The sequence below is a fragment of the Emydura macquarii genome, unplaced genomic scaffold (assembly GCF_026122565.2).
Source record: "Emydura macquarii macquarii isolate MOO-44397 ecotype Brisbane River unplaced genomic scaffold, CSIRO-AGI_Emac_v2 contig_1348, whole genome shotgun sequence".
Lineage (NCBI taxonomy): Eukaryota > Metazoa > Chordata > Testudines > Chelidae > Emydura > Emydura macquarii.
Window position 1 is genome coordinate 16,285,628 of NW_027131485.1, and position 26,633 is coordinate 16,312,260.

The window sequence follows — 26,633 nt, forward strand, 5'->3', positions numbered from 1 at the left end:
ATTAGAAAACCTGACATGGTACAAAGAATTATATCCATGATCAGAAGGAAAAAAAAGTGGTAAGATCCAGTTTTGAACTAAGGAGAATGGGTTTTCTGAACAGAAGGAACTGTGTAAGTTAATGTTTAGAGTTCTTTTTTGGTAGCAGACTCATTAGAGAGCAAAGTGATAGATTAAGGATGAAAACTGAACTAACATCTCACTTCCTGAGAAGGCAGCCTATATTCTTAGGTTAAATTGTTGTAGCTCCATTGAAATATATGGAACTATGCTAATTTACACTAGGTGAGGAGCTTGCACAGCCCTTTCAGTACAAGATTTAGATGTATTAGTACCAAGAGATGGGGATGTGGATGTTTAGGCCTAGTGGCTGGAGTGGGAGTTGGTAGCCATGGCCAGAGTGGGAATCAGAGGCCAGATGTCAGAGCTGAGGGTCAGAGAGGAGGGTGTGTGTGTGTCTGTCTGTGTGTGTGTGTGTGTGTGTGTGAGAGAGAGAGAGAGAAGTTGAATCTAAGGTGGGAGGAAGGCTGAGAACAAGCAGGCACAAGAACTATTGCAGCTCTGGGTGAAAGCTTTGAGCGGCCAGCATCCTGCCACTGGTATTAAGAGCAGGTCTGCTGATCCCCTTACTAATCGGTGGGTTTGGCCAGATAAGTGACTCAATTGACCATCTTTGCTTGTTTAGACTGCCTGGGAGTTGATGAGGAGGTAAACTGTGGGTCCTTACTCCTGACCGATAGCAAGATAGCGCTGCTAAACCTGAGTGAAAGATTCATGAGCTGAATTTCATCTCTTTTCCTCCTTGTGCATGGTGTCATCTGATCACAAACATCTCAAATTTCTTTGATATTCAGAACTTTTTAACAAGTTCTTTAGGCATTGATTTTCCTCTTTAATGGCTTGTAGAAAGTTCCCGGCTAACATTCAATACCCAGACTTCAAAATTTAAATTGTGTTGCTCAAGTCATGGAATCATTAATGCAGGGTTAGAGGACACCTTGAGAGGTCATCTAGTCCAGACTGCCCCCTTCCCAGCTGAGGCAGGACCAAATACACCACCCCTGACAGGTTTGTCTGTCTTGTTCTTAAAAACATCCAATGGTAGAGATTGTACAACCTTCCTTGGTAACCTTTTCCAGTTCTTAACTATTCTTATAACTAGAAAGTTTTGCCTAGTGTCTAATCTCTATCTCCTTGTTGCAGATGGAACAAAAAGTAATTAGCTTCATCTTCAATGGAAATGGAGAACAATTGATCATCGTTCTGTATATAACAACCTTTAACATACTTGAAGATTATCAGGTTCCCCCTCAGACCTCTTTTTCTCAAGGGCAATTTTTTTTAATCTTTCCTCATGGATCAGTTTTCTCCAGGGTTCTGTCCAGTTTGTCCATATCTTTATTAAAGTGGATACAGTACCCTAGTTGCATCCCATAGAGTGGGACAATCACCTCCAATGTCTAACATACGACAGTCCTGCTAATATATAAAAAAATATTAGCCCTTTCTTTGCAACTACATTACATTCCTGGCTCATATTCAATTTGTGATCCACAATAACTCCCAGATACTTTTCTGCAGTACTACTGCCTAGCTACTCACTCCCAATTTTGTATATGTGCACTTATTTTTTTCCTTCTAAATATTGTATTTTTCCTTGACTTCATTGAATTTCATTTTGTTGAGTTCAGGCTAATTCTCTAATTTATTAAGGTCCCTTTTGAATTCTAATTCTGTCCTCCAAAGTGCTTGCAACTCCTCCCAGCTCAATGTCACTTGCAAATGTTGTTAGTGTACTCTCCACTCAATTACTGAGTCATTAATTAAAATATTAAATAGTACAAGACTGAAGACTGATCCCTAGAGGACACCACTAGATATATCCTTCCAGTTTGACAGTGAACCATTGATAACTTTGAGTATGGTCTTTCAACCAGTTGTGCACTCACTTTATAGTAATTTCATCTCTACCACATTTCCCTGGTTTGCTTATACAAATATCATGTGGGACAGTGTCAAAACTTAACTAAAACCAGATAAATCATACCTACTGCTTCCCCCATCCATTAAGCCAGTACCCTTGTCAAAGGCTTGGTCTACACTTACCTCCGCGATTCGGCAGCAGTCAACGGGAGATATGCAAAGTGCACAAAGAATTTGCGTAACTCCCGTCGACTGCTGTGCTTCTCTTCTGCATGCCGTCTTCACACTGCACCTATGGGAACCACGTTCCCATCGATGCAGCACTATGCCACTTGTGGGGGTGGATTAATAACGTCGACTTCGGGATCAACTGAGCAGATCTTCACTGACCGCTCAGTTGATCCAGATAAGTTGATCTGACGGCGGCAACTTTGCCACCGTCAGTGTAGACAGAGCCAAAGAAGGAGATCAGGTCGGTTTGACATGATTTGTTCTTGAAATCCATTTTGGATATTACTTATTAGGCTATTATCCTGGAAATACTTACAAATTGTTTAATAATTTGTTCCAATATCTTTCCAGGTATGGAAGTTAGACTGACTGGTCTATAATTCCCTGGGTTCTCTTTGTTCCTCTTTACGTATGGGTGCTATGTCTCTAAATCATGGGGTATTGTTTCTGGTCTTTGACTGGATGACTTTATGGGATTAACAAATATAGTGCAAATTACAGCCTTGTTAATACTAAAATTGAATTTATAATTTGAAATAAACTTCTCTGAGTAGTCTTGCCAGTAAAGCTCAAGCACTCAACTCTCCTTTGAAAGTAAGCATAGAACAGCAGTGAATTGGGCTGAAATAAAATGAGTGTGCAAATAATGTATGTGGTCCCCCCCCACACACATACACTATTTTCTGCATTCTAGCTGCTACACATACTGTATTTGTTTCATGAATAAATAGACTTCAGTCTCCGCAGTGGAGATAAGCATAAGGGCTAGTTTCAGAGAGGTGATGAGAGCCTCTTGTGACATGCTTTGCCTTCTCAATGTGCACACACAGCAGCTGAGAGGGATCAGTACCCCACAGATCAGTAGGGGCTACTCACAGACTAGGTTATGATCCAGTGAGAGTCAAGGTGGTGGAATCTAGACTGGAGAACGCTCGGACAAAGACTCTACATTCACAAAAGAGGTTTGTAAAAGTAAGTATTCAGGAAATGTATAAAAAATTAGTTAGCAAAATCCAAACACACAGCTTACCAGGTTTTTACTGAGTGAAGTTATTCTAAAAACAAAACAAAACCCTCAATCAAACCAAACCAACAGAGGTGCCATTATCACAGAGAAGAGGAGAGGGAAACAGAGGAGATGGGAAGGGTTGTCTACAGATTAATGTGTAGTTGTGAAAATATTGACAGCAGGGAAACTGAAAGGCAACTGGAGGAAAGGAGGAGAGCTGTAGCTATGCCATTAATATAATGTACATAGAGCAATCAATGCTGGCAAATATCTCCTGAAGAATCTGGATCACTTTTTGTAGTTGGGAAGAAAGCCAGGTTCTATATAAGGGACTCATGTGAACTAATGAAAACAGAATCTGTAAATGGAGATTTGAATATGAATTACCTTGAAAGCTGGAGGACTTCTTATGAAATTTAAAGAAATGTATGCAAAATAAAGTCTGCATGGTAAGAAATATGCATAATTGCTTAAATGTAACAACAGTATGAAAAAAAAAAAAAGACATTAATGCATCACAGATCCCATGATTTCTTCCAAGGAAGGCTCAAGAATATTGCATTCACATTTGTGCAAGCAAAAGATTTTCACACAGTGATGTTTAGCTCAGTTCATCCTCACATAACACTCTTCTCAGAATTACCATAAATTCTCAGGAATTGCTTCATTGGATCACACCTGTTGTCCAGCCCTCCAGTGTTCTGTCTCCAACTGTAGTAGCTGTTTCAGAGGAAGGTTCAAAAAACCCTTAAGAGGGCAATTATGGAATAACCTGGTCATAGACAAAATTTATTCTTGATCTACTCCGTTAAAGGATAGTGTATGCCCTGAAGCATGAGAGCTTATATTCTTTCTAAATGTTTGGGAGATCTTTTTAATCCTTATTGAATGCATTCTTAGCGTCATGTGGTTTCAAAAGAACTAATATATATTTCCACTTCTGGTAGCTCAATAGCTCTGCCCCGATTTTGTTTTAGTTCATTTTATTTAGAGCTCAGTTAATTTGCAATGGATAATTTATTTCAATTTTGCTTCTTTCACGTCATGAATTTTCTGAGAACAGACTGACTTTCTTGAATATCCCGATCATCTAATCGTTTCCTGAATTGTTTCTGTAGAGTGACTTTATTCACATTTGACAATGTGTGAAATTTAGAATTCAAGCTGTTCTGATTGCAAACATTAATTTCTCATTAATGTTTTACAGTATTTCTTTAAAATGTGTTATTTTGGCAAACATTTCTGCCAATATTCTAGGTTTTTTAACCATTCTGGAAAATGAACACAAGTAGGTAGACATGACTTGACTGAATCTCCACAAAAGTTTTTTTAGTAGTAGCCCAGCTCTGTTCTGAGTTAAGGCCCTGTATGTCACCCAGATGTGTGGAGTCTAAATTTGACATTGTGGGGATTGACAATAAGAGATTCATAAAAAAAGAATATTGAAATCAGGTCATAGAAATCTTTGCAACCTCATGGAAATGTTTTGTCTACCACAAGAGTTTTCATTAGAACAATAATATTTAAATATACTGCAATCCTAAGAAAGAGACAATACCTAATAAGGATTTTTTTTTCTTTTTATTTTTTTCGTGAAGGATTGGCTATCATTATGACTAAGTCCTACTATGTTTAGAATCTAGGTGGTAATTCTAACACTCATACTCTAGGTATTTGTCAGGGCACCTAAATTCCTAACTGATGTTGATCTCAAGTGAGAATGTTCTGCAAGTAGGTAGAGGTATGACTATTCAGATCTAAATCCACGATTCATTACGTGAGTGGAGAAATAGAGTGAGGATATATTTCTGAAAGTGTGTGTATGTGTGGGACTGGATTGAGAGAAACACGTCTCAATATTCCTTCATTTGTGAATGCTCATCTGCACTGAAGACACCAGCAGTGACCAATTTTGTAAATTTGAATGTGACAGGCAATTGACTCCACATTCAGAATCCTATTAGATTTCTGGTGTGGAATTTAAATGTCAGATTCAGAGCAACAATGGGCCATCCTTAGTCACAGTGAGTAATATCTTACTCCTTGAGGAGTCAGTGGGATTATTTGAAGATTAAAGATACTACTCAACAGGAATAAAGGTGGCAGGATGTGGCCCAAAGTTTGTTGCCACAGAGAGTCCTCTATTTTCAGTGTTCAGATGATGCTACTAATATTAATGAGCCCATATTTTCTCAATTTATTTCTGTGCTTGCCTGGAGATGGCAAGTAACCCTTCCAGTCCTGCCCTCTGACATAATCCAGAAATACAATATATCCATTCTATTTGATATTGACTAGGGTATTAGAGAAGAGCTCTGTGTAGCTGGAAAGCTTATCTCTTTCACCAACAGGAGTTGGTCCAATAAAAAAACATCTCACCCACCTCCTCTTTCTAGGGTATTGATTAGCATCTTATCCTGGAGATGACAACTGGAAATACAGAAAATAGGAATGGGGTGGGGAAAGCAGGTTAGAGAGCATTTCTGATGGTTTTACTGCCGGTCTGAGTGTCCCAGTATAACCAACAAAGTTTTAAATTAATGCATTTGGATCTTTCTTAATGGTTTTACACATTTAGCAGTTCATTTTATTTATTTATTTTTTCCTGACCCCACTCTGCAGTTGCTTGTCCTCAGAGAACCAGAGGCAAAGTGAGATAAATGTACTCAGTATGTGTGTGCAACAGTGGTTTCCACGGCAACTGTAACTCCATGGATGCTCTCAGAACTTTCTCCCTCTTGTATGTTGGTTTCTTGTTTGTTTATCTTAATGGGTCAAACATTTATTGAGACTCAGTTCAGATCAAAAGTATCCTGTTCAGTTTATGTGGAGAAGCAGTTAGAGATGACACAAAAGAATGGAATAAGTGAGTGCATGAAAATGCACAGTGTACTCAGACTTACATCCAGCCCTTTGAGGTGGATGGCCCTGGTTCTCTCCTCATTTATGCTGATGTAAATCCTACTGAAGTCAGTGGAGGGACACCAGGGTAAAACAGCTGTGGGAGGAGAGTTGAGGATAACATGGTGTGTAGGTCAGAGTAGAATTTGGTTTTCAAATGTAAAGACTTCACCTGCAAAAACTACACTTGAAGAAAACAAAAAACAGTAGTTAGCTTTTGCGCTCTGCAATAACAAGTCCGTATATCCCCTGTGCCAACTATGGAGGTGTCTGTGGAAAAGTTTCATTTTAATGAACCATTCTCTGTACGCGCACACACGGCATGACAATTCCCTGCACCTAATCTTTTCCACCACAACTCAATTAAGACATTTCTGCAGTCCTTACCCAGGCAAAAGTCCCACAGATTGACTTCAATAGGAGTTTTGTTTGAGTAATTATCTGTAAGCTCAGGCCTCCAAAATTTTTGGCATCTTTCTAGCTGTGTGCCTCCTGATGCTCTATACATAAAAGGACCTTTTTTCCTCAGCTGATGAACTGTAAATTGTGTGATTAGACCAATTGGGTCCTATGGTGCTCCCACAGAATTCAAGGAGAATTTTGCCATTGACTTCCCAAGCAGGATTGAGCTCATTATGAACAGACATGTCTCTAATCTGTAACAGGTGTAAAATAAATGGCATTTTTACAAACATAATAAATTAATAATAAAAACTGAAAAGAAAAGAAAAGACCACCGGAATTCTATAACACACAGAAAAGGAAACTTTCCTTTGATAGAAAGAACCATTGACTGACCTCAAATAAAATCAATGTCTCCTAAAGGCACTAAATATATACTATAATAATTTTCTTCCTGTTATTACTCTGCAGATCTGAGGATAAATGAGCACTTCACCCTGACGACTCCCTTTTGTTTTAACCTTTTGATTGCTAAAATGGTACGTATCTTTTCCTTTTAGATGCAGTGCTAAAACAATTTCTTTTTTGCTTAATTATCAGGATTTGCTCTGCACTATCATTTGTGTGTGTGTGCAAATTTCGCATGCAATTTACTAGTACAGACTCCCTAATCCCTTCTCCCACAGGAAGTTTGTTTTTGTAACATGCCTACCGTTCCTAATGAGTTGCTAATGAGCTTTGCAAATGTGCAGGCGCAGATGATGAGGGGGATGCTGTACCTAGAGGTGATTTGGTGAACCATAATTGTGCAGCTGTATGAGTTTAGTAGTGTCTCTTATAAACATATTTTCTAGATGTATCAAGAGAGACTCAGAGCTTTACAGAGGTTAAAGATTCCAGGCTTTATTTTGGTGCCTAGTTTATTGTGAAATCTTTTGTAATCGATTGGGTAATACTGCACATGCCTTAGTGGGAACAGGAATCTTAGTCTCCAATTTAAGATCTCTTGTTGGAGAAGGAAAATACTCCAACAGTAACAGAGAGAATGGCTGATTTATCAAATTTGCTTCACATTCAGAATTAGTGAGAATCACATTTTGAACTAGTAACAGATGGGGAAATGCTGAGTTTTGAAACAATGCTTAAAATGTTTGATGCTAGAATGTGTTTTTATTTCTTGCATAATTTACTTGACTCTTATAGTTCTAGTAATATTTCCCCCATAAACAATACAAGGCAGTTTTAGTATACTGTGCTATTCTCCAAAAGATGCAGAGCTTGACTATATTCAGGTGAAGTAAAAGTTAATTGAGGTGAAGGCATTGTATGCATTTTAATCTCTTACTTTGGCTAGTCAAATTATATTCCTATAATCCATTTAGTTTAAAGATATTTTTTATTTGGTCTGGTGTGTGTGGTGTTGCCAGTAAAAGCACAATAGGTTAGTTGTGAAATTCCCTACTATTCAAGGAAATGAGCAAGAGTCTGAAAAACTAATGAAGTGGTTGTTGGCACTATGGCATTAATTACTTTTTTGTACTATGTGGTGGTGGTATAGCTCAAAAGCGTGTCTCACCTGCAAAAGTTGATCCAATAAAAGATATCTTACCCACCTTGTCTCCTTTTTTTAATGACATTTAAGATCAAATTAACCTTTTGGTTTGTTTTTTTTTTGTCACATGCAAAACATGGGGAGTTACATTCCTAGTGCATGATATATAAATGTGTTGTAATTTCCTATAGGTTTTTGGAACGGGGCTCTGGGACACAATTCAACATTTCTGCAAGTTCAGAAATACATTTATTATACTTTTCCTTACATCTTAGGCTGCTTACTTACCAAGTCCAAGCTCCTTTTTTTTTAAAAAAAAAATCCTCTTTATTTGTGAGCATACTTATACAAAGAATATAGGCATTATTTTATAGTGACTTTCTAAAGAACCAGAAAAAGTCTATTTGAATCTTTTCTTTGGTATTAACTAAATATTTTATCTTAAGTGAACAGGGTGCTTCTGGTTCACTAGTTTTTATTGCTTTCTTGAATGCACTTCAACCTCATTCATAGTTCAAGTCTATATAATCCTTATGCCTTTCCTACTGTTAAATCCTCTACGGTGTTTCTTGTATAACTGACTCTGCTAATATCCCCAGAATTCAGGTCTTAAACAGCACTTTTGAACTACCAGAAATTCTGCACTGGTAGTGAAACTTACCTTTTTACCAACCTTTTCATTCTTCATAAATAAAGAGCAGGGGGGGGGGGGGGTGTTTCTGGCCAGCTTGCCCTGACATGCTTTTTTCCATACTGAAATCTGGAATGTGTTCATTACAGTGAAAATGGAGCTGCAAGTCAAAGATGAACTATAGCTTGCTCATTCACTTGTTCTTGGTCTGAATGTTGTTCGTATGTCTGCTGTCAAAAATGGTGCCACTTTTACGATAGCTAAGACACGCAGCCAGCAAAGAATGTTGGTTATTGTGGCCTGTCAGCTACTTTGGCTTTATAAAATACGGACTCTTGATATTGCATTGCTTTATGACGGAGACTTTCAAATCTTTGCATAGTGTAAACCACATGTTAAAAAACAGCTTGTGTCCTAGACACATATGCGTACAAAACCCAGCAGTCTGATCAGATGCCAACTTGTAATTACTGCTCCCGAATAGCCAAGATTTAGGCACATCATTTTGTTTTTGTTACCTTGTCGTCCATAACCAAGTCTGCTCATCTGCACCATCCAGCTGTTACATCTTTGGGGCAGAGAATGTCGCTTACTGTATGTTTGTGCAGCACAATGGGCCCTTAATCCAGTTGGCTTCTTGTCACTATCACAAAGTAAATATTAGACAATAACAATAACAAACCACTATTAGGGTGGCCAGATAGCAAGTGTGAAAAATCAGGACAGGGGGTGGGGAAGTTATAGGAGCCTGTATGAGAAAAAGCCACCAATATTGGGACTCTCCTTATAAAACTGGGACATCTGATCATCCTAAAACCATCCATCTAACCCTATCATGCAGACATCCCCTTCCATTCATGGCCCTATAACATTCTTGTGGTAGCTATAGCATGTGGTTAGCATGAAAAGTAATGTTAAGAAAACATTGCATGTGTTTTCAGCTTTATTTGAATATGATTTAGGAGCTGGAAGTGAAGAGAACCAGCACTGTGACCAGTCATACTCTCCTGGAAGTGCTCTGTGGATCACCAGTGGTCCAGAGACCATGGTTTGAGGATTCCTGGTGTTTCAAGTGATTGTCCACATGGATTCCATTCTTGGTGCACATGTATGAGAGATGGGAGACTTTTGGCTAATGGTGTCCTTTGGGCTGCCCCTACACCCTAGGTGACCTCAGCTCCTCCCCGCCCTCAACTGTCTTTTAGCTGCTTCTTACTTCCCATGGCAGTGAGGGAGAACCCTTGCAGTGTCCTCCAGCCTCTCTATGCATTGTGCTAGTTCTGGGTTGTTAATTCACTAGCTGTTAGTTAGCAGTGTCAGTCTTTTTTGCTAGTTGGCATAAAAAAAAATCCCTTTTCAGTCAGATATTTAATTTGTAGACTAGACTCTTGCCATCCCTGCCCCTTTAGAAGGGCTCTAGCAATATGGCAGAAGCAAAATCGACAGGGTTCAAAATCTGCCCATTGTGAGAAGCACCAGTGCTACTTAATTATCAGCACTCCAGGCGATGCTTTTGTTTAGGAGAGGGATGTATTCCAGAATGATGTCATGCCTTCTCTGAGTGAACTCAAAGAACAGGAGAGTTCCACTTAAAACGGTTGTTCCTGGAGCACTTCAGGCAAGGTTATATGGATACCAATAGGAAGCATGCAGCTAGAGCTCACACTTCCTATCATTTCTTCTCCATGAGTGCCCTGGTGAGCCAAGATTCCATCCCGAGCTTCTGAGCTATTTTAAAACTTGCCATGTTTGTTTCATTATGTTTGTTAATTTATTTAGATTTTAAATGCAGTAAATGTCACAGACCATCTATCCTGGGCTGTAGGTGCCTTTACCATTAATTAAACATTGCAATTAAAAAAGTTGCAAAACAACAGCATATTTTTCCTCTCTCCTTCCACCCACCCCACCAACCAGGCAGCATGAATAATACAAATTAAACTCTTCCACCCTTTACATTGCCACCCTTGTCCAACTCAATCCTCCCAAGAAACCAGGGTCAAGTATTTGGATTTTAGATTGCGCATGGAAGGTCAAGGAATCAGAGCTTTCTTGCACCTAGGAAGAGAGTGAATTCCAAGTCAGGGAGTGTTTTTTCTCTCCTCTATTCTTCTGTAGCCAAGTAGCAGTATTTTCAAATTTCCTTAGGTGGAGATTACCTTCTGCTGCACTACTTTTTTTTTTTTTTTTTTTAATGAGAGGGAAAATAGTGGAATTGACTATAGTTAGTTAAAAGATACAGATCCCTGAAGGTAGCACAGAGTAAGATTTATTGCACCTGCATGGAGGATCTCCCCTAAGGTTCCTAAATCTACAGATATATCCAAATTTTGTTGAATTGTTCCTTTTATCAAACTATAAATAAAATCTTAGTTCATTTTTCAGGCCCCTTAACTGAATAATCAGAGAGGAGGAACATCCATTTTCAGTTGAGCAGCATGCTAATTTTCTTAGTTGTTTTTGAAAGCGCTGCAGATCATAACTTTATAACTATACTGGAATTAAATAAGGAAGTTATGCAATAAAATAAGTTAATTGTACCAGATTTTCAGGCAATAGAATTGATCCTGTTTCTCTAATACCTGCAGTCCTTAATAGTCACTAGTTGGAGGAGAGACCTATACATTTGTATGTTGCCTTTAGTTCCAAATAAGGAAGCAGTATAGTTTGAAACAGATTCTTTATTCTAGCAATAATATAACTCTGCATTTATACAGCACCATCCATCTGAGGATCCCATGGCAATATGACAAGAATGAAAATGGACAGGGTTTTTGTTGCAGCTTTCTGCTTTAGCTCTTTTTGGAGTCAGGGATGGGGTCAGTGGCTGGTAATTCTGTCACTGGGCAGAACAGTGGTTACTGTACAGGGAGGTGGACTACAAACAGTGCTATTGCTGCTCAGGGAGGTGTACAACAAAGGTTGCACTGCCTACTGCACAGCTCTTTCCAAATTTTGGAGGTGGGAGGAGAATATCCCTAATGCTCATTTCAGTAATAATGGGGATTGGCCCTAAAGGGCTAATGTCCTGATCCTGCAATTGGATCCATGCAGTCAGATCCCTCTATTTGTGCAGAACCCTACTGACTTCCTTGGTTTTCTGCACAGATGTAAGGCCCAACTGCATGGGTCTGATTGCAGGATAGGGCCTTAGCCAGGGGCAGCATTCAAACACACAGTCTTTAAGTTAAAATGTGTGGAGTTTGGTTGCAGGCCATTGTCAGTGGAAGTGGCTTGACTCTCTGGTATTGGTTTTACCCACTAATCTAACAGAATCTGAATTTGCTGTCCTTTGGGACATGATGAAAAGCCCATCTCTTTTCCTGATTATTTTGGGAGTGAGGGGATGGTTGGAGGATTGCTTGTAAAGAATGTCCTTTGCTCTTTGCTCAGAGACAGCCATTGTCTGTTCCTAGGTTTTGCATACACTTTCCTATATACATATTTAACAGGACAAATGCTATAAAGGGTAAGATAACGGTCTCACATATTCCCTTATAGTTAACAAGGTTTATTTATTTGGATTTTTTTTTCTACTGGTAAATAACCAGGCACAGTGCAGTGTGAATGGACTGTCAAGAATCCGCAATGGTAACTGACTGATGTGACTGTGAACAGATCCTCATAGGCTCTCCAATTGTTGGTAAGGAGCCAAAATTAGCTAGTCAATTGGATGGTGTCTGTGAGAGGGGAATGAGGTGGGTAAGTATTATCTCTTGCTAAAGAAAAGACTGACAGATAAGAACTTGTTTGACTTGCTTTCATGAACTTGAGTTTATCAAAAGCACTCCAGAATTTCCATCTGCTCTTTATTGTGTAACAGAAGAGTCATGCAGTTCAGTCTTCAAATGAAACGGGTATAATATTTCACTTTCAGCTGAAGCTGATTGGGAGACTCTTTTTTTTTTTAAATTATATATTTAGGGGCTTGGTGTATAACTACCGCCAGCCTCAGTGTGGGCATTCTGAATGCATTCCAGCCAGCTTATGTGATCTGATAATTATTAGATTCAGACAAGGGCTGGATGAATCAATTCAGTTTCATTAAGAACTTCCAAGAAATTCATACAATTATAGAGGGCAAAATTTAATCCAACAACTGATGTGAATAAAGCATGAAAATACAAATTGCAGGCAGGTTGCAAACATAAACTGTGTAAGTGGTAAGACAACCAGAAAAGGAGACACTCTCTGTGTATGTTGTTAACTTGCTATGATACTGTTTTCTAACATAGTTCAAATCCATTTACTTAGAAATTTGGTGGGAAATATGGGGGTAGAAGTTATGGAACTGATCATGTGGTCAGTTTCCAGCCAGGACTTTTCCTTGCCTCCATTTGTGGGTATTCAAAGCTGCATAAACTCATGCCAGCACTTTGCAGGAGCTCGCACCTGCACAGAAGCATTGATGCAATTCCTCAGCTCAGCCAGGGACTGATTTGACCCTGGTAACACGGAGCAGCTTCAGGGCTGCTCTAAAATTATTCCAGTTTATAACAGTCCCCAAAGGCTATTATCCCAGCTAGCAGATATGGAATACAAAAATCATTTGCTGGTGCAAATGCTAACAGGTACATATGGTCATAGGCTATTTAAAGGGTAGAGACAGAAGAATAGGGTGAAAGGAAGGAGCAGAGCATGTTAATACAGGCATGATAAAGTGGAAGCTTAGGACTGAAATTCCATCCCTATATGTCAAAATCGAGACCTAAGCAAATTTCATTCCTGATGTAACACCATTGACCTCAGTGGTGTTACATGGGGGATACATTTGACCTCTAGTGTATAATCCAGTATCACACAAGTCATCAGGAAAGGTAAAGAATTAATGAGTTAGAGGAGCAGAACCTATAACAGATAAAGCTGGCTGCTGAGTTCTTGATCATTGCAAACATTTCACAAGGAATACAGGAAGACAAAAATAAAGTATATTAAAGTAGTTCAACCAAAAAATAATGAAACTGTCAATCAGGATTTCAGCATCCTTTTTGAATAAGATAGGATGAATGTAACAAGTGACTTCAAGAAGTAACATGATAGGTTTTGAAACTCACTGGCTGTCTACTATGGAAATTAATTTTGGATCTAGAATCACACCAAATTCTAGACATTAATAATTAGCTGCATAAGAAAGGATCAGCAGTAGCAGATGAAGAGACCATTGGCTTCTTTGAGAATGTGTCTAGTTTCTGGGAATGCTGTTCTGTCTTGTAGAAGTTAATTAGATCTGAGCATCATATGTGCAAGAGGGGGGAAAAATGTGAAGAGTGTCTGCAGACATGACTGAGCTAGATCCCGCTCCCTGCTATGGCCCCTTTGTGTGGGAGTAATTTCCAAATTATGTAGCCAGCTGTACACCTTCCTCTCAACAACATCCTGACACTTCAGTGATTTCTGGCTGGGATAATAGTCTGGGGGGAGTCTGTTATAAACGGGCATAATTTTAGGGCAGCCCATGGCCACTTCATGTTACACCACGGTCAAATCAGTCCCTGGATGAGCTAGGGAGCAGAGGAAGTGGAACACAAGTGTCTTACATCTTTACACCTTTTCCCACCCTGAACTGGGGTGTATGTTGAGCACAGGTCAGTGGACCTGAAGAACAAGGCCAGTGTGCATAAAGGTGACAGTCTAGCCGCTTTGGTACCAGGTGCTTTAACAGGGAGGCTAGAATCTTGAGTCCTTTACATTAAAAACTTGAGCAATGAGCTATAGGTTTCACAGTAATCTCTCAGGACCTGATCCTACCTTCTTTGGGTAAACATCCTGTGACTTCATGTGGAGTTTTGGGTACCATGAAAATGAATCTCCAATCTCTCACTGAATGATGGTGCCCTGTCTCACCTGTGTAAAAATCCAAATAGTGAAACCGAGTGTTACACACATCACCAATTGGAAAGACATGGATGTAGATATAAGTGGGATGGATTTTATGTACAATGGGTTGGAGAACTGTACCTGTAACAAGGCATATCTGAAAATAGGCAGGTGACAATCAGAGTATATTGGAGATTGCAGTTTTTTTCTTCTTCTGATCTATTTTCATATCTATAACTGTGGAAAGCTAACTGGAGGAATAATGTCTGTCTCAGATTTGATTAATGCTCTGATCAAAAGACTTTGTACATATGCTATAATCAGATGAAACTCCTCGAACTGTCCCTTAACTGAAAAAGAGCCCAAATGCAATCAAGAGGAGAGTGGGAGGACACAACCAGGAGGTAGAACAGTATTTCTGCTCAGCTGGCAAGTGGCTTCTGATTTTTTTTTTTTTTTTTTTTTATGGGCCCAATTTGAAACATCTTTGTGGTTTCTGAGTGGTCTTGAACCTTGCCCACTGTCAGACTCTGTGATCAACATCCAGACTTGAAACTTCATTTGATACGCTCCATCTGAGAACCTGAGTCATGTTGTCCTGTTAACTCAGTTTTGTCAGAGGGCAGGCTCCTGTGTTTTTGCAGAAGTTGGAGTTTCTGTAGCATCTTTGCTGTTAGTTACAAGTATTGCAACAATTAAACCTTCCAGTCAAAATTACAGAATTCTTCCTAAAGACTCTCAAGGCACTTCCAGTACTCTTCCAAGGCAAGCTGTGACTTTTAAACCAGTTTGGCCCAAAGTATTATGTCCATTTGAAACAGCAAAGGGATGTGTGCGGTGGGATAGTATGTAGGCAAATGCAATTAGTCAAACTAGAATCAAGGCCTAGAATCATCCCCCTTATGAAAAGTGTCAGATTGTTAATGACCACAAGAATCTCTTTAATTACTCTGGATTCAAATGATGTAGAATCTAGCATAGGAATATGAGCGTCTTAAAATTTTTGTTTGTCATAGAGGATCAAATTAAGGAAACTATGGAACAAGCTGGAAATGGGTAGAACATAGTTATAATAAAGAAGGATTTTTATTAAAAAAAAGTAGCAAATTCATGACCATCTTAAAAAAAACAAAACAAAACAAAAAAACAACCCCAAGCTTTTTAGGACTAGTGATATTCAGAAACTCCTAGAAAAGGTTAGTGTGACAAATACTTCAGAGTTCCTCAAGTTTTGTGATACTTTTTTTACTCTGTTTCAAAGTTCACAAAAGTTTATGAGAGCTGGGCATCCCAAAGAGCCGCTTCTATTACATAATCATGTGGATAAGAATGTGAAAAGTACAACCTCTACATCCACACACAAGAAATCATTATTCATTTTCAGTAATAACATCCCCAAGAAACTAAGAAATACCTGGTCCCCTTATTCATGGATCCATTGAATCTGGGATTTCAGATAAATAAAAATGAGCACAACATGGATATAAAGCCCCTGAGTTAATGCAGAATCTATTCTGTTTCTTTTTGTCACGCTGACATCCTGAGCTCCTCTCCCAGCACTGACTTGGTAATTGCATCTTTGACTATGAAAGGGTCCTTATGTCAAATGGATTGTATCTATTCTATCGGCTCATCTTTCAGATTTTAAAAAGTGGAAACAAATTTAAAAGGAAGCTGGGAAGCCACTATCATAACTATTTGATCCTTTAAGTATCCAAGTTCTTCTAAAATGATATGAAGAAATTGTCGAAAATATTCCTTTCAACAAGTCTTTGAAATAAAACCTCAAGCAAAATGCTTTCTGATGTGATACTATGGTAGAAATTAAAATCTTTGTATGGACCATGACACTTAATAATGTAGTCAGAAAATGGTTGAAGCAAATTAAGGCAGACCCATGCTAAAGAGTGCTATATAAACTTCCCTTTCAGGTCCCAAACCACTGGAAAAATTGTCTTTAGCAAAATCATGAAAAGAAATTTCAGGTCTGAGGGGAAAAAATGTTTGTTTATACTGATTTAAGATGCTAACTAATGGTTTCTCCAGAGCTTGATCGAAAAATAAAATAAAATATTAGCTGTTTGTGCAGATACTTTAGGACATAATGTGCCAGATACCCACTAAACCTTGTGTTGGTCAGACAAACAGCTATGTCCATAAAGCCCATTGACTACTTAGTGTGCAGTTAAGTTACACTTTTTGCATGTTTTTATGCCTCTTTAAACATGGAGGGTGTGAGCTTGAGGTGCCAAAGCTGAACGTGCATTTTGGTGAGCACAGTTTAGGTATCTGCTCTTGAGAACGAGGCCTTGTGCAGAGAAGAAGGATGGTCTAGTGGTCAGGAAATTAGCCTGCAACTCAGGATATTTGGCTTCAGTTCCCTGCTCTACGACAGATTTACTGTATAACCATGGGTAAGTCCCTTAGCCTCTCTGGCCCTCAGTTCCCCATCTGTAACTTTGTGGTGATAGTAGCATTGTGAGGATAAATGCTATGGTAATGGAGGCCATAAAGGTACCAAGATCAAGAGTATTCAGGAATCATTTATTTCTAATGATATGAAACAGCAGGTTTTAGCAGTGCACAGCAGCACAACACAACAGTTTTAAGAAGAGCAATGAAGAAAAACAGCTACTCCAAGTGAAGGCATAGTGAAGCTCAAGGTAAGTAGACTGTGTACCATAATTACTGGGATTTAAACAGTACTTGTGGGTTAACTTGTCTACACTTGTGAAAAGTGCTGAGGGATCTTTAATAACTGTAAATGGTCAGAACCTCAGTTTTACATCTCATCCTGACAGTTATTTATACATAACTCATGTAATTCATACATACATACATACATTTATACATAAATGGGAGCATATTACATTGGTAAGTGATACTATAGATGGATATTGTAAACTACAACAATGGGAAAAATATGCCCTGAAAACAAAGTAAAACTCAATTACTCTGTTGTATTTTATGAAAACTCCCATGCAGTCTAGAATCATAACTGAAGAATCGTTACAGATTTTTACTCCGTTCCAAATGGTCAATAGCACTATCCTTTATTCTCTTAACACAGTTTGGAAAGGGTTCCTACCACTGCTGCTGACATGCCACCTGTCCCTGCAGTGCTAATGCTGTCATGCTAATAACTCAGCCTTTCATGAAGCAGCCTTACCTCTTAGTGATTGACAGGAGTTGCTGCTAGTTGAGCATGGTGTGGTGTAGGAATAGACAGAGTATAGAAAATGTATACACGATGGGATTAGGGAAGGGACATACTGTAGCTAAAATACATTTCAAGTTGGCTCTGAAATTCAGCTGTAGTGAGTCATGTCACTCTTATTCAGAGCAATAGTGGACTTCAGTGTGCTATCTGCCTGACACAACGTATGCCTTGTTATAACATGCTGGACCTGGATCAGCCACAGATAAACCCCATGTTGTTCTTGTGTGCTTAATGAAATGAACTTCACTGTGTATGCCCCTGGATGGAGATATCTAGAAGGGATCTGCCTGTTCGTAACAACCCCTCAATATTGGTCAACAGATGTCCTTCTTTATTTGACAATTAGCTTCATTGCACATATTTAACTCCTTTAAACCCCAGTTTAGCAAAACACGTACCTAAAGCTAAGCACATGTTTATTTACTTAAATCCATTAGGACTTAATTCACCACGCAACTTCCCCACATACTTAAAGTTCAGCACGTGCTAGTGGATGTTTGACTCTGCTTGAGTCAAAGGATGTCACAAAGCATCTTATCCTCCCTGCTTTTGTACTGTAAAATGCACATATTCTACAGCACACTTGACAAAAAAGCAGAATAGGGAGGGGAAAAAATGGCATGCTAAAAAATAACTACCCATGAGCTGGACGTAGAGCAGGGTGAAGATCAAAACTCACACGTAGTGGGATGGACAATTGACTTGCCATCATAGATGTCGCAGGGTGACTAACTTTATAAGACTCAGACAGATTTAAAACTGGACTAAACCAATACACTATGGAGAAGCAATCACATTTGCAAGGAGATAGACTGATTGGCCAAGAATGCCAAGTTTCTCTCTGATTTATGTGGTATTCAAATAAGTGATTTACTCAAAGTACTGAGGATAAGAGCTGTACTTCTCATTAACTGATGTGTGGCAGCATTCAATGATACCGTGTCAGTATATGGTAAAGGTCTGCCTCAGTTAATTATCTATATTGCTGTAGTGTACCCGTCTCTATAATTGCAGATTAGAAGCTGATTAGCAGTAATTAATCTGTCATTAGACTTGAGTGGGAAATGGTTTCCCTGTCCCATGAGAATTAAGACTTCAATTTTTTTCCTATCCCCAAATAAGAACAAAAATATGAAATCTCAAAATGTTCATGAACCAAACATTTAAAAAAATTCAGATTGGGTTGATTGAAATGTAATTTCAAAACATTTTGTTTAGACTTCAACCTCTTTTAAAACAATTTTTTACCTTATATTAATTTAAACTTTGAAAGTCATTCTGAACCCCCAAAAACCTGATGTTTTGTTTGGAAAATGTCAAAATGGGATGTTGCTACAATTTTAAAACATTCTCAAAAATGTTGTTGAAACAGGAAACTCATCAAAACGGACTCTTTCCCTCAGACAGTTTAGGTTTTCATGAATTGGCATGTTCCAATGATGAACATCTAGAAATAAAGTGCTAAGCAGTTCGGATTACCAGATGGTAGTGCCTCCTACTTGTTTCAGTATATTGCCCATCAGGTATCCCAAGCTCAAATAACCCAGAAACAATACAGATATAACCACATTAAATTACCGCCATCCCCTCTCCCCACTCACCTACCAGAGTCCTACATCTTCACTATTCCGACCCCACTGCGTGTGTGCATGTGTACATGTACAGGGCTCTGGATACTTCATGGTATAATGAAACAAATTCTGCAGCAAGAACCTCTAAATTCCATGGCAATGTCAACATATTGCATCTCTATGGACTAGCCTTCATTCCCATTCCTCCCTCCCCAAAGCGCGCACAATATGTCTCAGGCTGGAACATATTTGATGTGAAGTTTATCATTCAATATGTTCAGTAATGATTATTTTTGGTGATGGATCTTTTTCTGATGTGTTCCCCAGACAGCTAGAGCTCTTTGGGCCTCAGCAGTCACAGAGTTGTCCAGATGTCCCAACTCTTTGCCCCACATGCATTGCGGGAAAGGGATAGCTTGGTAGGCAGCTTCAGTAGCTCATCTTCTCAGTTTCCCAGGCCTTGGGTGCTGTTCTGTTCATCAGTCAGCCTAAGCGGCTTGCCTATACTTCTGGTGCCCACTGGTCCCTAGCACAAGCTGGACTTCAGCTCTGCTTGCCAGACTTCCTGGTACTTGACTCTGTGGAACAGTGCAGGGAATATGCCCTGTAATTTAATTAACTCCCTTCTGGGGGAAAAGGTGCAGAGCAAGAAAAAGCTGTAGGCAGGTCCTTGCAAGCAGGGAGAGAAAACAAAATGACAGGCCTTGGCTGCAGCCAAATGATGAATTCTGCAGTGAACATACGGAATCTCATGGCATCTTGGGGAAACTTCATGACTCCAGCTGCAGTGTTTACACCTCTCAGATCCATTGTTCCGGGCTATCTGCAAACTCAGACAGGTACCGTTTTGCATTTGTTTCACTTTTTCAAGGTATTGGGTTGTTTTGGGGGGTTTTTTAGTTTTAGTTTTTTGTTTTTTTGCATCAGGGCTGGGAACTTAAACTCTTAAAGTTGAGATTCTTCAGCAAAGTGCTGCAGCAGTTGTGAATTCTGCAGAATATTCCATGGCCATGAAATATGAGGCCGCAAGTGTGTATGTGACCAGTGAAGAACTGTTTGTTGGATGGGTTAAATTTAAGAGGCAGGAATTGGACAGTAATTTCACTGGTAAAATTAGATGGAAAAATTAGATGGAAAATTAAGCTGACGCATGTCAGGTCTGAATTTGGGAAACCAACTATTTAGACAGAGTTTGGAAAGGCTGAAACTTCCAACACAGCATGATCTTTTGTTAATGTTGCATCAGTCTCCTTCAGGGAAGTGAATCAAGGACAATAGAAATATTGGCACTGAATACCCCAAGATTAAATACACCAGTAGTAGCATTTTATACCCACTTTACACTCACTGGGCACAGATTTTGGTAACTACATAAAATGCAAGGCCATGGAGAATGAGGCCCATAAAATGTTGGGATTTGATTGGGCCTCCACTGAAGCCAATGGGAAAACTGTGTTAGATTTCAACAGAGTAGGATTGGGTCCCCTAATTAATTGCTTTGGTTTTACATTCACTGGCTGTACAAAAAGTCTTGTTCAATAGCAACCACTACATAGCTGGACTTCATTAAGCCCCCTTATGTTTGATCTCTTTATAAGATTTACTTCATTTTCATTCATTTCTCCAGTGTAAAAACCTAATGTGAAGTTTGTTTAGATATACAAAATATGCTTATGATGCTCTCTAAGTAACATGAAAAGTTCAAAACAAATTAAAGTGCTAGATTGTCATTTCTTTATGGCTGCACAAGCTGGGAAAGTATGGTAAAAGCCTTCTTGCAATCCGAAGCACAAAGATTGTAAACCAAGAACACACAGTGGCATCATCAGGAGGGTGTCTCTTGACATGTCATACCAAAACCCGTAAGACCATAGACAAGCCATGGAATGTTTACACACTTGCTCAGAGCCCAGTGGATTTATTGTCTTTATAAATAGATATAACACTTGTCCTTTGCCATTGGGTGCCAGAGTTGTGTATTACACCTACACAATCTGGGTAAGTTGGCAGCATTTACTCCGGATCTGTGTCAGAACCTTAATGCGATCTCCCCCTTGTCTGCTGTGTCTAAGTGTGTGATACTCGGAGGAATGTCTCCATTTAGCTAATATACTAAACACTTGAATATGTTCACTGCTAACAGCTGAACAAGTGAAGTTTTTCATTTAATGAAGAAGGAGACTTGCACCAGCTCCTCAGGAGGACTTTCCAGCAGTCAGCATGTATTAGCAATTATCCTTCAGAGGAAAAAAACAGTCTAATTACTCTGTTACCTCAGGTGTAGAACACTCACCTGGGAAGCCAAAAGATCAAGGTTCAAGTCCCATTGCTGATTTTAATATTAATTTATGGCTTGGCATGTATGTCTGATAATCAAGTAATAATCTGCTTTATAGAACTAAGACAGTTGTAGGATTAGAACCAGACTTTTTAAGAGACTGCTTCCCACCAGAAGCAGATTCTCTTTCCCGCCTCTGAAATACCTTATTTGTGTACTGGGCATTCAACCAGGTACATTAACTATTAGTAGGAAGAGAACCTCAAAAATCATGAAAGTTTGCTTTTGATAAGCCCAGTCTTTCCCCACCTTTAGGTGTACATGCTTATCTAAACTTTGCCAAAATTGCTCTCCTTTCTCCATCACCTGTCTTTCTCTGCCATTCTTTCCAACCTCCTTTGTGACCTGGGGGGCTTCTTTTGATCAAAAGTACCCCCAAAGCATCTGCTCCCTCACTCCCAGCCCTGGAGAAGTTCTGAACTTCACAAAATCTGAAGAGTTTAGAATAGGAGCACTTTGGGGCAGATACTGTCTTTGTTTGTGAAGTACCTAGCACAATGGGGTACTGGTCTGTGACTGGGGCTACTAGTCACCTATGCAATAATGATAATGATAACTAATGGAGGTTGTCTATCCTATTCCTGTCCTGTACTGTAGACAACCTATTGTAGGAGAGGGGGCAGGGAAGCGGGGGGCATGAGTTGAACTGACCAGGAGCTAAAATAACTGGTTAGATTCATACTGGGGCTGGTTCTCCCTTTTTCTAACTTGTTTAATCTATTTGACAGCTATACATAAGGTGAAATTTTCAAAGCCATTCAGATGATATAGTTACATATTTCCATTAATTTTAATGAAAGACCTACGGCTAAATCCTTTGTTTTTAAAATCGTACCATAGCCATCATTATGTATTCTCCTTACATCTCTCCAGCTGTAACTACAGTCTTCAGTGAATAAAATACAGGATTTCATGGGAGTGTCTGGTGAAACATTACAAGACTAGGTATCGATAGACAAATATACCTTCCAAACTCCCAGATCTTATGGTGTTAGTATTTGTCATTAATGGCATTATAAATGAGCAAAATTTAAACTGTTCAGCTGATGTAAATATGGATGTTAAAGAATAATTATATATTCAGAGCAAATTCTAACCTAGATTGCTAAATGTTACTGACTATTGCTAGACAATATGCACACTTCATTTTACAGTGCACCATAGCAATGGTCACATTTATGGAAAGTTGGCTCTGGGGATTTATTAAGATTTGCAGATTTCATGGGTTTATACTGTATATCAGGAACTGTAAGCTGGCAAGATGAAGTTCACCACTCTTGTCAGCCACATCAAATGCTACAGCAGTGTCAAGTTCCATTAAAAAAAAATGGTCATCAATTTAAATTATATGGAGGTGACCGAGTTAAATAACTCTGCACCATATTCAATTATATTACCAAGGCAGAGAAAGGTCTGACACTTTTACTATCTACATTGGAGAAGGGTGTGTCATTTTGATGTGTGTTTCACACCATCCTACAGTGACCATAAACCATAGTTGCTAGAGATAGTGTAATAACCTATTCATATTAGTTAACATGAGAGAGAGGGTGACTGTAACTGTGATCTGTAACTGTCAAGACTATGAATGACACCTCAGTATGGTAAACATGAAATTGAAATGGGGTTTTCTATGACACTGACTATTTTAAATGAGAACCATTCCAGCTTTTGGTTCTGGCTTCTGCCGATACCTTCCTACTTTTGCCAGACATTAAAGTTTCTAATGATAGAAAGTAACAGTTTTTTCCAGCCCCATAAAATGTCTGAATCATGGAGTAGCATGATATTCAATGTCTGTCTCTGAGGACATAATACAAACAGCAGAAGAACAATTTGTAACAAGAATGTGTGCCTACAATTCTGCACACCACCCTGCATACAAATCGTTCTTACTAGTTGGGACAGAATAAATCTCAGGGGTGGTCTACACTGGCAGCGGCAGTTGACGGGAGATACGTAACATAGCTTGCCTATCTAGAAACAATCTCCCAATTTAGAAAGTATACCACGACCAGTAGGGGGAAAACACTAATTAAAGCAGCGACCAAGCCCATTTTGCAAGGTTATTCAAAAGAAAGAAGAGGAGAACATGAAAATGTCTCTATATTTCAGCCCTGAGACAAAGTTATTGCATTTGGCTACTCTGATGTTCAACAGGAAGCAATAAAACAGACTAATAGAAATAAAAGGATGATGCCCAACAACAGTAAACGAACCATGAAAATAACTCTGGTCTCTACCTCAATATGCACATAAGGCACTCTGGCCTTTCTAGATTGTTGTCTGTGGTGTTTCTGTGCATTGTTTTCAATCCTCTTGTACCTAATATGCAATTATTTTAAGTATATATGTAAAAAACACAATTTTTTTTTTAAGTTTGTATATGGTTGAACTTCGCACTTCCAACACAGAGTCAAAGCCACCCTTTTTATTTGTGTATTTTAGTTGTGCATAACCTACCCCGGTCAGTGAACAAGACTGCATTGTGCTAGGCATTGTGCAAATGTAGGACAAAAACCAAACAGACACAAGTCCTTGCATTACAAAATGTGTTCAGTCAGGATACAAAACTCCAGGAAAATACATGTCCTGGAAATATATTTCTCCTGACTCTTTCTAACAGAGTATCACAGGGTGGCTGGTCCCTTCAGGGGGAGATGGGCCTCAATCTACCTGTGATAAGCTTATCTCACTTCCCTAGATGGGGAGAATGATGGTCATATGACCAGTGGGGCAGATGACCAAATTAGGACTGGGGTACATAAGGAAGAGACGTGAAGAGAGAAGGCGCTGCAGGTGGGTATGGACAGATGTCTGCAGACATAGCAGGGAGTAAAAAGGCTGTGCAGGGACCTGAGCCAGCAATGGGAGTAGAGACCAGTGGAGAAATCCTGTAGGGAAGGCCAAACTCCAGGTGAGAGCAGAAAAACAGATTCAGGGAGGAAGGGCTCTGCTCAGCTTAGAACTGCAGCAGAAGAATATTTGAATTCTGAAGGGAAGACAGAACCTCAAGGATGGTGGGTTGGGCAGACTTTATGCAAGTTTTAATAAATTGGACCCCAGTACGGGAGTGTTCTGAATATCTGGCGTGTGCAGACTTGTTGAGGGGCAACTGAGTCAGGGTTCTGCAGAGCAACTCAGCCATAATGGAGGCACTCGGGAGGCAGCTGACCCTGTTAGAGAGTAATAATATCCCATATAGCCAGAGTGTTATCCATCTACATCATGCTACACCCCATTGTGTTTGTCTTGTCCTGCCAAGTACTGATTGATTAACCTTTAAAATGCTCATAGGTTGGTTTTGGTCTGTCAAAACCCCCAAAACATTGCCTGAAGCTTATCTGAACTAGTCAAACTTCTTGGATCTGTGAATGAGGCTGAAAATCACATCAAACCAGACATTCTTGCCAGCTTCTGAGTATTTCCTGCTCATGGCAGACACCAGAAGTGTCGTAAGAACAGTCTTTCTCACAGTATTTTGAAACGTCAGGCTTTTGTTTCTTAAACAGAACCTGCTCCTTGTAATGCAAGAAGATACTATTTTAAAAAGTGTCAAAAATATTTTTGAAAGGTGCTGGCCTGACAGCTATAGAAAATTATTTCATCTACATATCCAAAGCACATGCCATACTGCCTGGTCCATTGAGCCCCCCTGCTCTCCTTTACCTGAAGAGACCACCTCTAGAGTCAAGAAGATAGTTCACCCTCCATTTTCAACCAGCCTTTGGTCTGTCTGTAGAGAGTGCCAGCAGGGCTGTGTCTTTTGTAATATGGATACTTCTCCACTGCCTTCAGAAACCACTGAAAAGCAATCAGATAGTAACAATGTTTGTTCATTACCAACATTGAACTGGAAAACAAGAACTGCAACACCCACTTCCTGTTGCAGTCCCCTGAGCCATCTACTCAGCCACCTTTCCCGAGAGAATTGATGAATGAGAACATGTTTTAAGAAACTGACATTAGCTTCTCCCTTTCCCTATCAGGACTGGAGAACAGCTGTCCACTGATCAGAAAAGGCCAGATCTTCCAAGCCTTTCAAATCATTGTAAATAGCCTTGCATGAGCTTCATGAGGACGACAAGCCAGGTGGAATTTTCTGTTTTCGCTCTAGCTTGCCAAATGTGAAAGTCCTGATTTCACCCATCTCTGATTTTATATAACCAACAACAATGATGGATAGCCATGAATTTGGAAGATATTGGCTTCTTCTCAGCTGAAATGTCCTGTCATTGTTGACCGTATGTGTTTAAATGAGCACTGAAGTGTGAACGGCCATCTGTCCAGGAAGTGCAAGAGAGCCTCGTTATTAAAATGCAACCATAGAAATGCTTGAAGCTTAGCAGCAACACCAAAAATCATTTTCTCTGCTGTATCTGTGCACTACAGATCTTTATTGTATACAAGGGAGCATTACCCAGTGCTTGTTTGGGTCTGGGAGTCAGGATGCCTACTTTATGTTTCCATCACTACCATTGGCTTTGTGATGCTGGGCAAGTCATCTCTCAATGGCTGTTTAAGTATCTGTGGAATGGCTTTTATAATACTAGCCTACATCATAGGATTCTTGTGGGGCTTAATTAATATTTGTAAAACGCTTTGAGATCCTTCAGTGACAGGTGCATTAATATTGCATTAATGTTTGCTGTGTATGCTGTATAGGTACATATGGTAACTCTTGTCCAATCTATATGCATCTCTGTGCAGTGCCCGATTCTGGACTAGTGTATGTCATTGATTTTTTTTCCTGGGGTTACACAGTAATTGCACACTGCTCAGTGTAGAGATTGGCCCACCAACTTTAATCATAGAAAGCTACACAGCAACCGTAGATGTGTCATCGTAGGTGAACAGCCACAAAACTTTCACTTTCATTAAAAGATGCCTCCTCACAGCAGGGCTGTTCATAAATTTGTAAGGCTCTGTGGAAAGCTTAAAACGAAGGATTTTTTTTTCTTTTGTTTTGTTTGGTGAATGGCTGAGAGAACACAGCAGCTTTGTGTTTGTTTGTTTATTTATTTATTTCGAGTGTAAT